This window comes from Notolepis coatsorum, assembly GCF_963971535.1.
Source record: "Notolepis coatsorum genome assembly, chromosome: 13".
Taxonomy (NCBI): Eukaryota; Metazoa; Chordata; class Actinopteri; order Aulopiformes; family Paralepididae; genus Notolepis; species Notolepis coatsorum.
The window spans coordinates 119,616,869-119,630,465 of NC_140177.1; the positions used below are offsets into that span (position 1 = coordinate 119,616,869).

The window sequence follows — 13,597 nt, forward strand, 5'->3', positions numbered from 1 at the left end:
TGGACATGGCACCACTAAATCTCTTTTCATGGATGATAATGACCATCTGTTCCCCTCTGGGGGAGAGGATTTCAATACCTAAAGCCCCTACCCACAAAAATGTGTTGTATTAGGTGCAATGATTTAACCTGATACTATTGTAGTTTTAGAAAGATGTGCCGATCGTGGGAGGTATAGAATCTGCACACTGAGAAGCTCATGATCCGATTAATGTATTTTCACTAACAAAAAAATCATGTTTTGGTGAATAGATTCATTGGATCGGGAGATTCCAGCAAGCAGACTCTATTTGCCTGTCATATGTTCTTGTTCCCACATCCTGATTTAGGCTATTATTGGATGTGCGTATTTTTTTTTGTAGTTGCACAAACTGGACATTGAAACAAAGAAATTACAGGTATACACTGTACGGTATCTGAATTGAATGACCTACAAGAGACATGACGTCCTTTAGAAATTAGAGTTGGCATTTTTCCAACTTTACATTATTTCATGAACGCCCATAACAACGGAAAGTTGTGGCCCAATGCGAGCAATGATCACTTGTATTGCTTTTGACAAATCTCTATAAATCTCTATAAAATCTCTTTGCTATCTGATGTGTGAAATAATGTCAAAATGACTTTAACCTCACAATATCCTCTACCTCCAACCTTACAGAAAAGTTACAGTTATTATCCGCATTGCTTTTACCCTTTTTCTTATTCTCTGCATTGCTCTTATTCTGTCTCATTTTATATCGATTACAGCACTGGGCTGCAATTCCTGTATGAAAAGTGCTACAAATATAGTGTATTATTATTTAAGCTACTTCGAGTCATCCAGTGACTTGGACGTAGCCTGCAGTGAATCCACCCAAAATGCAAATCACCCAATGCCAGTAACTGAAATATTCCACAGTCATGCAACTTTCCCCAGAACGCCCACAGTCAGTACTTCACTACAGCTGCCGTTCCTGCCACCGCTTCACCCGGGTAACAATGGTCACCTCTTTGCTAACCAACCCCATGCCATGTGATTTCCGGCTTGTGTGGCTAATACAATGCCTCACAATCATCTGACCAGACAATGACTCTCTTTTCACAAGAGGCACACTGTTCATGTGGTTTAGTGTTTGCCAGGCTGGCTGCAGGGCCGAGAGAACTTGGAGGGAAATGCTCCAATTCAGATACAAAAGACTCCATTTAACCCACAAGCAGCCGTCTGCACAGTACAGATGAAAGAGGTTTGACAGCTACTGTATGAACTTGCGACCTATATGACAACATGTCTGGAGTAAAAGACATAAGAACATCCTTGAATATGTTTGATCTGGGAAAAAAATCAATAGTATACGTATGTAACTGAGGTTCTATAAAACATGGATGGCACTGAATCTTCCATCTTGTGCATGCACAGGTTGAGTACTTTTTCTCCCATTTTCTATTTTTCTCCCATCCCAATTTCGTATCATCCAATTCAACCCTCCCCTGTCTCGAACGCTGTTTCTTGCCTCCCACAAGCCGGCTGCAATGTGGACTAAGTCATACATAGCACGAGTCCCCTCCGATACTCGAGGTAACAGCAGTCGCATCTTTTCACCTGCGCGGCGCGATCTTTCAGCGTCAGGGGTCTGCGCTTTGGAGGGGCGCCGCCCCCATCGCTTCCTGATTCTACTGCGCAGGCGCACCAACCGACCTGTAGGAGTCGCTGTCCACAACGCCCGATCCCCACCCATCAGTTTCCCACCCCCTAATACTGCCAATGTGTATTAGTACGGACGACCAGCTAAACTGAAAGCAATGTGGAGCGCTGGGCTCGAACAGGCGAACCCAGCGTCTCCAGTATTCGTGGTGAGCGCCTTGCCCACTGCACCACGTAGCCGCCCCACAGGTTGAGTATTTATACCAATAGGGAGGTGTAGTCTGACGTCACTTTGGACCGCCCACGCGGTCCACCCGTTTAGGGATTTATCATTGGGAAAATGGATTATCGGCTATTGTAATAATAATTATGCCTCATGAACATTGGCAAGCTTTCCTTTTTTTTACAAAATGAGTTCCATTCTATCACTAACATTATAGTTTAAGCATTTTTGGTTGAAATAAAATTTGACAATTATTTTTTTTTGTATTTTATTTTTTTATTATTTTTTAAACAAACATATAAACAAACATGACAACACACGATAAGATATACAAGCATTAATTGTCAGGGCACATCCAATGAGATCACCTTTTAGTTAGTTGTCTTATATAAGATATACCCATAATACCTGTACCAAAAAACCTACACACATATGCTCAGCTCGAACCCCCCCCTCCCGGACCCCACCTTGAGAAGTACCTCCACTATCCCTTGCACCTAACCAGACACTACCATTATAAGCTAGCTTTTATTCTCTCCACTACTTCTAACCACATTGACATTTTGGATTCATTGAGACCCAGAATTCTTGCTGTAGATATTTCATGGTAAATTACATCGAGATATGTAAGAAACCAAACTTTACGGCACATTTTTTCCGGTTGAAACCAGCGTGATGCGATCAGCTTTTTGGCTACTGTGATACCCGATAAAACCAATCTCTTTAGCTGTGGATTCACTGCAAACTCAAAAACATCATTCAACAGCAATACCGAGGTGTGTACAGGTATATTCCAAGATACGAGTTTTGATATTTGTTGGGTCACATCTTTCCAGAATGCCTTAACTGGTGAGCAGTCCCAATACATGTGCATAAATGTCCCTTCGTCCCCATTTGTACATTGGGTGCATTTGGAATCTTGTTTGAGCCCCATTCGGCACAGTCTTATAGGAGTCAAGTATGTCCTGTGAATATAGTTAAGATTGATTTGTTGATGATCCGGGTTCCTTGATGTAAGTCGGACATTTGCCCAGGCTCCTTGCCAATCAAAGTCCTTTTCCAGGTCTGGTATATCCCTCCTCCAGACAGAGTCAAGTTGGAGGGTTTCATACGAGGACGTTAGTAATTGATGATAAAATTCTGAAACAAAACCTCTCGATGTCTCTCTTGAGTAGAAGAATTTGTGGTATCTGTGGTGTTCAATTGGTCTGTCTAATGGAACACCGTGAGACTTCAAACATAGCTCTAACTGTTTGTGAAAAAGCCATGTGGACTTGGTGAGATAAAATTTTTTGCGTATTTCTTTATCACTACAAAAACCCTGTTTGTTAAAAACATCCCCGAATGAGTGTATGCCTTGCTCTTCCCATATAGGGAATCTTATAGGTCGTTTTCCAATTAAGAGAGCATTGTTATTGAATAAGGGAGTATGATTGTGCCATTCTTGTGGGTTAGGATTTTTTTTTTGTGATTCACGCCATATCCGGATCGCATGAGTAATTATGGGGCCAAATTTTCGTTCACAGTGCTTGATTGGTAGTTTAGTGTATGCTATGTCCTTCAGTCTATGTGGGGCTACTATGTTTTCTTCTATTTTCCTCCAAGATGCTAATGCTTGGGAGTCAAACCATGTTGTCAATGGACTTAATGAGTACGCCTTAAAATATAGGAAAAAATCTGGAAATGCCATGCCACCATCTGCTTTATTTCTCTGTGCGGTGGATCTTTTTATACGTGGTGGTCTGTTATTCCAAATAAATTTGTATGTGGAGGAGTGTAATCTTTTCCAGTAACCCTCTGGAGGGGGTAACGGTAGCATTGAACAGAAGAAGTTGATTTTAGGTAGTACATCCATCTTAACTATTGATATCCGTGCTTGTACTGTGTTTTTAAGTTTTGCCCATCTATCAAGGTCGTCTTTGATTTTATTTTGGATTTTTGTGTAGTTGTGCTTCACCATTTGTCTTATGGTAGGGAATATTTCCACTCCCAAGCATCTGAAATGTTTTACCATCGGTATCTGTCCTGGGAGGGTTGTATCTTTTTTTGCAGGGGTGTTAAGTGGAAGGAAAGCCGACTTCGGCCAATTTATCTTAAATCCCGATAAATCACCAAAGTCCTCAATCAACTTGAGCAGATGAGGCAATGTGGTGTTGGGGTTTTTCATGAACAATATTACATCGTCCGCATATAAACAAATTTTTTGTTGTGTGCCCTTGATTACGATAGGTTCTATGGATTGGGATTGTCTTATATATTGTGCTAAAGGCTCTAATGATAGATTGAACAGTCCGGGACTAAGAGGACAACCCTGTCTGGCAGAGCGTGATACCGGAAATATTTCAGAGATGATTGTGCCTGTTGTAATCATGGCCGATGGGTCTTTGTATAATACTTTAATCATATCGATGAATCCTTTTCCTAACCCCATCCTTTCTAGCACTGCCCACAGATACGACCATTCCAGCCTGTCAAAGGCCTTCATAGCATCCAAGGACAGCATCGCCTTAGGTATGGTGTCCTCCTTGTCGGCATCAAGTACGTGCAGTATACGTCTTATGTTCTCAGTGATCAGGCGGCCTCATTTGACAATTATTTTACGATTAATTGCAAATATTTTCATGTTGAGCTATAGATTGTGGATGAATACGCACAGAAAGGTACACCATGCAAATGTTCATGCTTTATTTGTTTTAAACAAGACGATTTAGAAATGGGCAATGGGGAAATACATTGCGATTTCAAGCGAGGTGGACCGGCCGGAAACAACAATGACGTAACCACTACAACTCCCTATACAGTGTGATATCTGATGACCCAAGCTAGGGTATATCTTCCAGTGTCATCAGTGGCTCGGTTCTTACAGGATCCTCTTGTGCAATCACTAGGATTCTGAGTGACCGAGCGTTCTGGTGGTCATCATGGCCGTAGCCAGCTATGAGGTCACCGAGGTCCGGACCTCGGTAACTATTTGTAACTATAAAAAAAAAAAAAAAAAAAAAAAAAACGACCGGCCCACTACTAGGCTGGGACAGCGGCCCATTGGTACTGACTGACACTGGGATGGCGAATCACATCTCTTACTAAGCACCCCCCTGCCAGTCGTGCAGGGTACATGACTGAGAGGGGGGCTGGTACATGACTGAGATGGGGGCTGGTACATGACTGAGATGGGGCTGTGGTACATGACTGTACTACATGACTGAGAGGGGGCTGTGGTACATGACTGAGATGGGGCTGTGGTACATGACTGAGAGGGGGCTGTGGTACATGACTGTACTACATGACTGAGAGGGGGCTGTGGTACATGACTGAGATGGGGCTGTGGTACATGACTGAGAGGGGGCTGTGCTACATGACTGAGAGGGGGCTGTGGTACATGACTGAGAGGGGGCTGTGGTACATGACTGAGAGGGGGCTGGTATACAGGACTGAGAGGAGGCTGGTACATGACTGAGAGGGGGCTGGTACATGACTGAGAGGGGGCTGATTGGTACATGACTGAGAGGGGGCTGGTACATGACTGAGAGAGGGCTGGTACATGACTGAGAGGGGGGCTGGTATACATGACTGAGAGGCGGGCTGGTACATGACTGAGATGGGGCTGTGGTACATGACTGAGATGGGGTTGTGGTACATGACTGAGATGGGGCTGTGGTACATGACTGAGAGGGGGCTGTGGTACATGACTGAGAGGGGGCTGGTACATGACTGAGATGGGGGCTGATATACAGGACTGAGAGGGGGCTGGTATACATGACTGAGAGGAGGCTGGTACATGACTGAAAGGGGGCTGGTACATGACTGAGAGGGGGCTGGTACATGACTCAGATGGGGCTGTGGTACATGACTGAGAGGGGCTGTGGTACATGACTGAGAGGGGGCTGGTAGATGACTGAGAGGGGGCTGGTATACATGACTGAGAAAGGGCTGGTACATGACTGAGAGGGGGCTGGTACATGACTCAGATGGGGCTGTGGTACATGACTGAGAGGGGGCTGTGGTACATGACTGAGAGGGGGCTGGTAGATGACTGAGAGGGGGCTGGTATACATGACTGAGAGGGGGCTGGTACATGACTGAGAGGGGGTTGGCTGGTACATGACTGAGAGGGGGCTGGTACATGTCTGAGAGGGGGCTGGTACCATGTATTGTGCATCATTGTAGGTCAAACCATTTTGATTTTGGTCTCTCACAAATTTCCCCCGCCTTTTTAAAAAATACACCCCGGCTAAATTAGTTTATCAACTCTCCTAGATGACAAATCCATTGAGAAACGAAGTGCCACAGATGACCCAACTACTAGGTCCATATCGTATCATCATAATATTATTTTTTAAATCATTAGGATAAGGGTTCCCTTGATAAAGATGCATGAAAAGGCTGTATAATATACAACACCTGTAGCTCAACTGCAAAAACAGCTTTTTTGATTTGATTAGATTTATTTGGAAATTAAAAACACATCATAAAAACAAATTATCTTGACCAATTTGTATTCCTGAGGATATCACCTAAAAGCATTCATTAAAACACTTATTTCCAAGGTGGTCCTCCATGGAAGACATAAAAACACAGCACATATAGCCTACTCAACTGCAAATTTGTCCTCAACTGCAAAAATGTATGCCTACTTATGTATTAGCCTACAGGGAAAAACACATTCACAACAGGCAGCTAAGTTTATTTTCAGCCAAGTATGGTAATAAGGTAACTATTAGGATATATATGGTATGGATTACTTACTCTTAATAACTTATTACTATCTGTGGTAGCTAGGGATGCTCGATATTGGCTTTTTTACCGATACCGATATTCCGAGATTGTCCAACTCTTAATTTCCGATACCGATATCAACCGATATCAACCGATACCGATATATGCAGGGTTTCCCCCGTCCAAAAAACTGAATAATTTCAGGTAACTAATCATTTCACTGGATATATATATAACAAATATTGTTATTGTTTTTTATTTTTTTTAAACCGATACCGATATTTTCCGATATCACATTTTACTGCCGTTATCGGCCGATAATATCGGTCGGCCGATAATATCGGACATCCCTAGTGGTAGCTCTAGTCTCCACCTACACAAATTGTTTTTGTGCTGTCCATTGATCATGCACCTTCACATGGTAGGCACATTAACTGTAGGTCAAACTCCCCAAACAAACACACCATTGATTTAATTGCCATATAAATCACATACAAAGATCTAACTATTACTCCTCTCTGAACATGAATATAAAACAAGAAGGTGATCTATTAACTGTGTAAACCTTATGCAATATTCATCATTGATATTTGAATACTTGAAATCTGTATGAACTGAGTAGTTAGTATCAAATGAAATAAGATGGAACAGCTCATGCATTCATTGAATAAACAACTATTTGCTCATTACCAGTATGGTATTGTTTAAATTGTACAGCTTTTTGCACATCTTTGTCAGGGAATTCCAACAATTCTGGACCTGAATGTACCAGTTAATTGTAATCATCTCTCTCTCCTTATGTCTAGTCAAGCCAGGTTGTGGAGGAGAGAGACAGGGATGAACAGGCTATAGACTACTTTGCCCATCCTGAGCCTGCTATGATGCAGGTGTTTTTACATCACCACCCAAAACAAGATTCAGCCAAGAGTGAGGGAGTACACTGGTCCACTTGTCCATGGCACTTACTACCCAGCTTTGTAGTGGGTTGGGGGAATAGTACAGTAGGTATGCATATTTAAGAGGACCGCAAGGATGGTGTACTGGTGGGTGGTGTCCGACCGATTATAGTGGGCCGGTCTGGGCCAAACAAATAAATGGACCTCCCTAATATCTAAACCCTGGCTACGGCCCTGGTGGTCATCCAAGATTCATCGAACGGTTAGACTCCAGCACCCAAGGTTGCCTGGGGGGCAGCCGAGAAACCCCTAGACCTGCTAACTTTGCTAAACAAAGAATAGTGTTATTAACTATGTGCATAATGTGCTTATAGTTCATAACCATCATTCCAGTTATGTGTTATGACCAGTTTGCAGAACAGCTACAAAGTTGTGACTGCTGCTCTGGATTTCATCTTGCTGAGGAGCAACCCTGTTGATCACTGACATGTAGAGGAGCAGGTTTCCACTGCTGACCCTGGGGCCCCAGACCGTTAGGAGCCCCGGGTTTCTGTGTCAATTGATTGCATTATCTCATCAATTTCAATTGGAACATGTACCCATTCAAGCATGGTTCTAATTGAAAAGGCCCCCAGCATACAGTAATAATAATTAATAATAATTAATTGCATTTATATAGTGCTTTTCTAGACACTCAAAGCGCTCCCCACAATGTAGGGTGGAAATTGCCTCCTTCACCACCACTGGTAGCACCCAACCTTGAGCTACGCAGGCTCAATGGCTGCCATACACTGGCACCAGGCACACATCACACTATACAATGGCTGAATGGCTCAGGAGACAGGGATTGATATCAACCAATAGGGAGGTGTAGTGGTTACGTCATTGCCGTTTTTCGTGTTCCACCCTCTGTCCAACACAATGCATTTCCCCATTGCCCATTTCTAAATTGTCTCGTTTAAAACAAATGAAGCATTACAATTGGCATGGTGTACCTTTCTGTGCTTATTCATCCACAATCTATAGCTCAACATGGAAATATTCGCAATTAATCATTAAAAAAAATCACAGAATTTTATTTCAACCAAAAATGCTAAAAACAATAATGTTAGTGATAGAAGGGAACTCATTTTGTGCAATAATGGAAAGTTTTTCAATTTCCATGCGGCAGAATTGTTACAATAGCCGATAATCCATTTTCCCAATGATAAATCCCTATACGGGTGGAACAACCAGTGACATCAGACTACACCTCCCTACCCTTATGCCCCCCTAACAATTTAGCAGAGTTGTCACCTTAGTGCATGAAAAGATTGCATCACGTTCAAGGTCATAAAAAACTTAATTTGTAATCTTTCGTTCCAATTCTTTTTTTATGAATACCACTATGAACCTAACTCAACATATCTATCAAAGATTCCAAATATTTCCGTTTGTAGGGTTATGGTTAGGGTTAGGGTTAGGGTTTAGGGTTAGAGTTGGGGTTAGGGTTAGGGTTAGGGTTAGGGTTAGGGTTGGGGTTGGGGTTAGGGTTAGGTTAGGGTTGGGGTTGGGGTTAGGGTTAGGTTAGGGGACTGTTGAGCAAGTGTTGGGGTGGGCACGGGCACAGGGATGAGATTTTACCTTCTCCTAATCTTTCTGTCTGGGTAACCCTAACCCTAACCCTAACCCTAATCCTAACCCTCACCCTAACCCTAACCCTAATGAGAACACAAAAAAAAGTGCTAAGGTTTTTGTGAGGCTAAAGTGTATAACTTTTTTTTTAGAGGTATTCTAATGATGATCCTTTTATATATTGAATATATATCAAAGATGACCAATCTGACCCAATTTCATGACATAATAATCAACACAGCCATCGTTGTACACAGAAACACAAAATAGTCGCTAAGGGGGCAGAAGGGTTAAGGGGAAGGGATGATTAGGTGGCCTTGATGTCAGAGACCTGATTGGGAATTTGGCCAGGAACGTCGGGGAACCCCCTACTCTTTACAATAGGCGTCCTGGGTTCTTTAACGACTGAATTCAGTCAGGACCTCGGTTTAGCGTCTCATCCAAAGGACGGCACTCGCAGCTGTACGGTGTCCCTATCTATTGAAAAGGGCCCCAGAATACTGTAGGGCCCCAATTCTGGCATGTGTCTTTTATCAAAAGGCCCTAGAAATTAGTATTACAGAGCTGTTCTTTTTTTATGTTCTTCCTGGGGGAGCATGCACTGTTTTTATGTCCTGAGGGACAAGGAGGTCCCATAACACTGTCTTTATGTCTGTCTCCTGAGGCAGGGGTTCTCAACCTTTCTGCTGCCAAGGCACCCCTGTGTTCAATAATATATTCCAGGGCACCCCTACATACGATAAAGACTTTTTCGGTCCTGTCTTTTTTGCTACAATGATGATACAATGATTCTTTATTTGCCGTGCTGTCGTTGAGATGTTTTGTTGTTTGTTTGTCTTTGTTGCTTGTTGGTGAATCTGCAAATATGAATTGCCCCACGCGGGATCAATAAAGTTGTCTGAATCTGATGACAAAAGTGCTTGCTTTCAAAATAATGTTTATTTAAGAAAAAACTGAAAATCATGTATTTTTTTTAAATACAGAAAAGGATCACTAACGTGCTATCTGTTGCAGCTGCACTGTTCTCCATAAAAATAGCATATTTGGATAAGTTTGACCATTTCTCAAAAACAGAAAATCATGTATTTTTTTTAAATACAGAAAAGGATCACCAAGTTACCATTTCTCAAAAAATATAAATAAATACAGAAAATAAGCACTCGTTCACTCAGTGGACATTTCTAGCTCAATGCGAGGTCCGCTGCTGCTGGCTAATAATACGGTCAATACGTGGGGAGATCTTTGACAAGGCAACACACATGTCATCATCAAGGCTCAACTTGGCCCTATATTTTGTTTTCAGAGCTGTCATGGATGAAAAGCCAGCTTCACACAGATATGTGGGGCTGAATGGTATCAACACCTTAACTGCAGCATCATCTCATGAGATACTTGGTACTCAGCACCACACTCTGAAACTAGCTCTCCAGGTGGTATCAGATGAGATTTCAATGAGTTCTTCCAAGAGTTTGGATGGAGATGTGTCAGGAAGCTTTGTCTCAATGTTGTCTGTAAAGTATTTTTTTATCCAGAGTGACTTAATGATTTTCAGATTTTTAGAAATGGTCAAACTTATCCAAATAATGGTATTTTCATGGAAAACAATGCAGCTGCATCAGATAGCACTTTAGGGATAATTTTCTGTAATCCAAAAAATAATTTGGATTCACTATAAAGTGCCTGTTCACTATAAAGTGCCACGTTTTGATATATTGAGCTTTAAACTTTAAGTACATTTTTTGGAACACGCAACCTAAAATACCTTCCTCTCCCAAACCGTTCCTGCAATTGTTTTATGTTGCATGATGATCATGGATACATTTATTATGTATTGTATTTTTTATGTTTAAATATCAACATAATCTGTCTGTCCACCCTCAGTACATTTACTATCAATATAATATAGTAGTCTGACTTCATCATATCTTTTCAAACGCACACACATAGAGGGAGAATGCCCCCCCCCCCCTCCTTCCCAGTCCTCCTTCCAAGTCCCCACCCTGCTGTTCTCTGTCGCTCTGAACAGGGCTTGTTGTTAGCTTATGCTAAAGGGACATTAATTCCGGTCTTAAACACAACGTGGCCACAAAGGAATGGCAAGGATTGCAAAGCATGTTATATGCATTTGACCCGTTGCGGAATAAAACAGCAGGGATTTGTTTTGGGTCGCAAAAACACTATCCTTGCTGTGTTTCAATGTCCGCGTTCCAGATCCAGAGTACGCTACTGTCTACTGCTGAGCTGAGAGACGCTAAGCTCTCAGCCTGCTGTGTTGAGATGCATCCTTATTGGCTGTGTGCTGTAGAGCGGATATGAGTCACGACACCACGGAGTTTCAAAATAAGAGTATCATAATGACCTAAATGTTGCTAGCTTTCGGAGCCTAGTTATTTAGCTGGAGCTGCGCGTGGGCAGAAATGAGACCCGCTATAGGATTTTCAAAATAAGACTGTTGTCATTCTATATTTTTAAAGAACATTGCCAGGCATCTCGCGGAACCCCTGGCAGCTCTCCGCGGAACCCCTGTGTGCCGGGGAACCCCTGTTGAGAACCGCTGTCCTGAGGGACAAGGGGGTCCCATAACACTGTCTTTATGTCCTGGGGGACAAGGAGGTCCAATAACACTGTCTTGCCCCAGGGCCCTTTACTGATATAATGTGCCCATGTGCACAATAAGAACAACTCAAAAGTACCTTGTTTTGTCATGGGCCCCCTTCAACAACAACAACAACATATAAATATGAGGTTGTTTTCTAGGAGATGCTCTTTGGTTGCATTTGAGTAGCTCACCTAGACCTGACACAGTTATAAGTAGGCTATATATTGTGAAAGTATATACCCCAAAAAGGTGAACCACCAGTTAACCAAAGTAAGGCAGATAGCTACCATGTAATTGTAATAGCAGCATCATATAGGAGCTACCATGTAATAGCAACATCCTATACGAGATACCAAAAACCAAAAAAAATCATAAGAATGAAAGCCAAAGGCTGACACATCCTTGCCACCAAGAAAGGACTTGAAGCTTTTCACAGGGAGTTCTGAACTCTCTCCCTGAATGTTCCCTGCCTTATTCATGCACTTCCTTCACGGCCCGCCATCATGTCTGTCTCCCACGGGACATTAAAACGTGAACTTGCTCAAGTGACAGCGACAGGACAGGACAGGACAGGACAGGAGAGGAGAGGACAGGACAGGACAGGAGAGGAGAGGACAGGAGAAGACAGGAGAGGACAGGACAGGAGAGGACAGGACAGGAGAGAACAGGACAGGCCAGGACAGGAGAGGACAGGAGAGGACAGGAGAGGACAGAACAGGAGAGGAGAGGACAGGAGAAGACAGGAGAGGACAGGAGAGGAGAGGACAGGACAGGAGAGGAGAGGACAGAACAGGACAGGAGAGGAGAGGACAGGAGAGGACAAGAGAGGACAGGACAGGAGAGGAGAGGACAGAACAGGACAGGACAGGACAGGACAGGACAGGAGAGGAGAGGACAGGAGAGGAGAGAACAGGACAGGAGCGGACAGGAGAGGATAGGACAGGAGAGGACAGGAGAGGAGAGGACAGGAGAGGACAGGAGAGGACAGGACAGGAGAAGACAGGACAGGAGAAGACAGGAGAGGAGAGGACAGGAGAGGACAGGAGAGGAGAGGACAGGAGAGGACAGGAGAGGAGAGGACAGGACAGGAGAGGACAGGAGAGGAGAGGACAGGACAGGAGAGGACAGGAGAGGACAGGAGAGGAGAGGACAGGACAGGAGAGGACAGGAGAGGAGAGGACAGGAGAGGAGAGGACAGGACAGGAGAGGACAGGAGAGGACAGGAGAGGAGAGGACAGGAGAGGAGAGAACAGGACAGGAGAGGACAGGAGAGGAGAGGACAGGAGAGGAGAGGACAGGAGAGGACAGGAGAGGAGAGGACAGAACAGGACAAGAGAGGACAGGACAGGACAGGACTTCAGCGATTCAGATCGGTTCGCTTGAGAGAAAGAAAAGAAAAAACAGAACCTCCTGGTTTGGCCCTGCTGCTAAAACCAGGGATTACTGAGAGCCTAGGGCCTCCCATAGGGAGAGTCCATCTGCCCCTTGACCAGAGAGAGAGGGGGGGGGGGGAGTGTCCAGCACAGATCAAAGTGATCTTGAAGACGCCAGTAAAGCTGCAGTTGGAAACTTCAGAGAAATTAGTGTGAGTTTACCTACCTATCACTTCAAGCCCATGCATGACTCCTAGTAGCTTTAACGTTAGGTTATGTATATAACCAAGTTATGTTAATACTAGTGACGCTCAGCGTCATATTGCATATATCTCGCTTCAGCGTATATACACTGAATACATTTCAAAATGTACCTTTAAATGCCAGCATTCATCTGGCCACACCCCCATCCGCTTACCTACATAAGCAGGGGTGGTGCCACACACTCATCTCCTTCCCAACAAATTTCACCACAATGAAAAATCAAGGGCCGCAGCGGCGTCTAGACGCTGGGCGTCACTAGTATTAACAGAACTTGGTTATATACATAACC

The 13,597-nt window shown here is 43.6% G+C and overlaps 1 protein-coding gene across 1 annotated transcript in view; it reads right to left on the bottom strand.

Moving 5' to 3' along the window:
* The window catches only part of basp1 (brain abundant, membrane attached signal protein 1), a gene marked incomplete at its 3' end in the record, with an annotated part of 133,341 nt that overhangs the window by 1,180 nt on the left and 118,564 nt on the right, over positions 1 to 13,597 (bottom strand). The gene's annotated exons all lie outside the window — the stretch shown is intronic.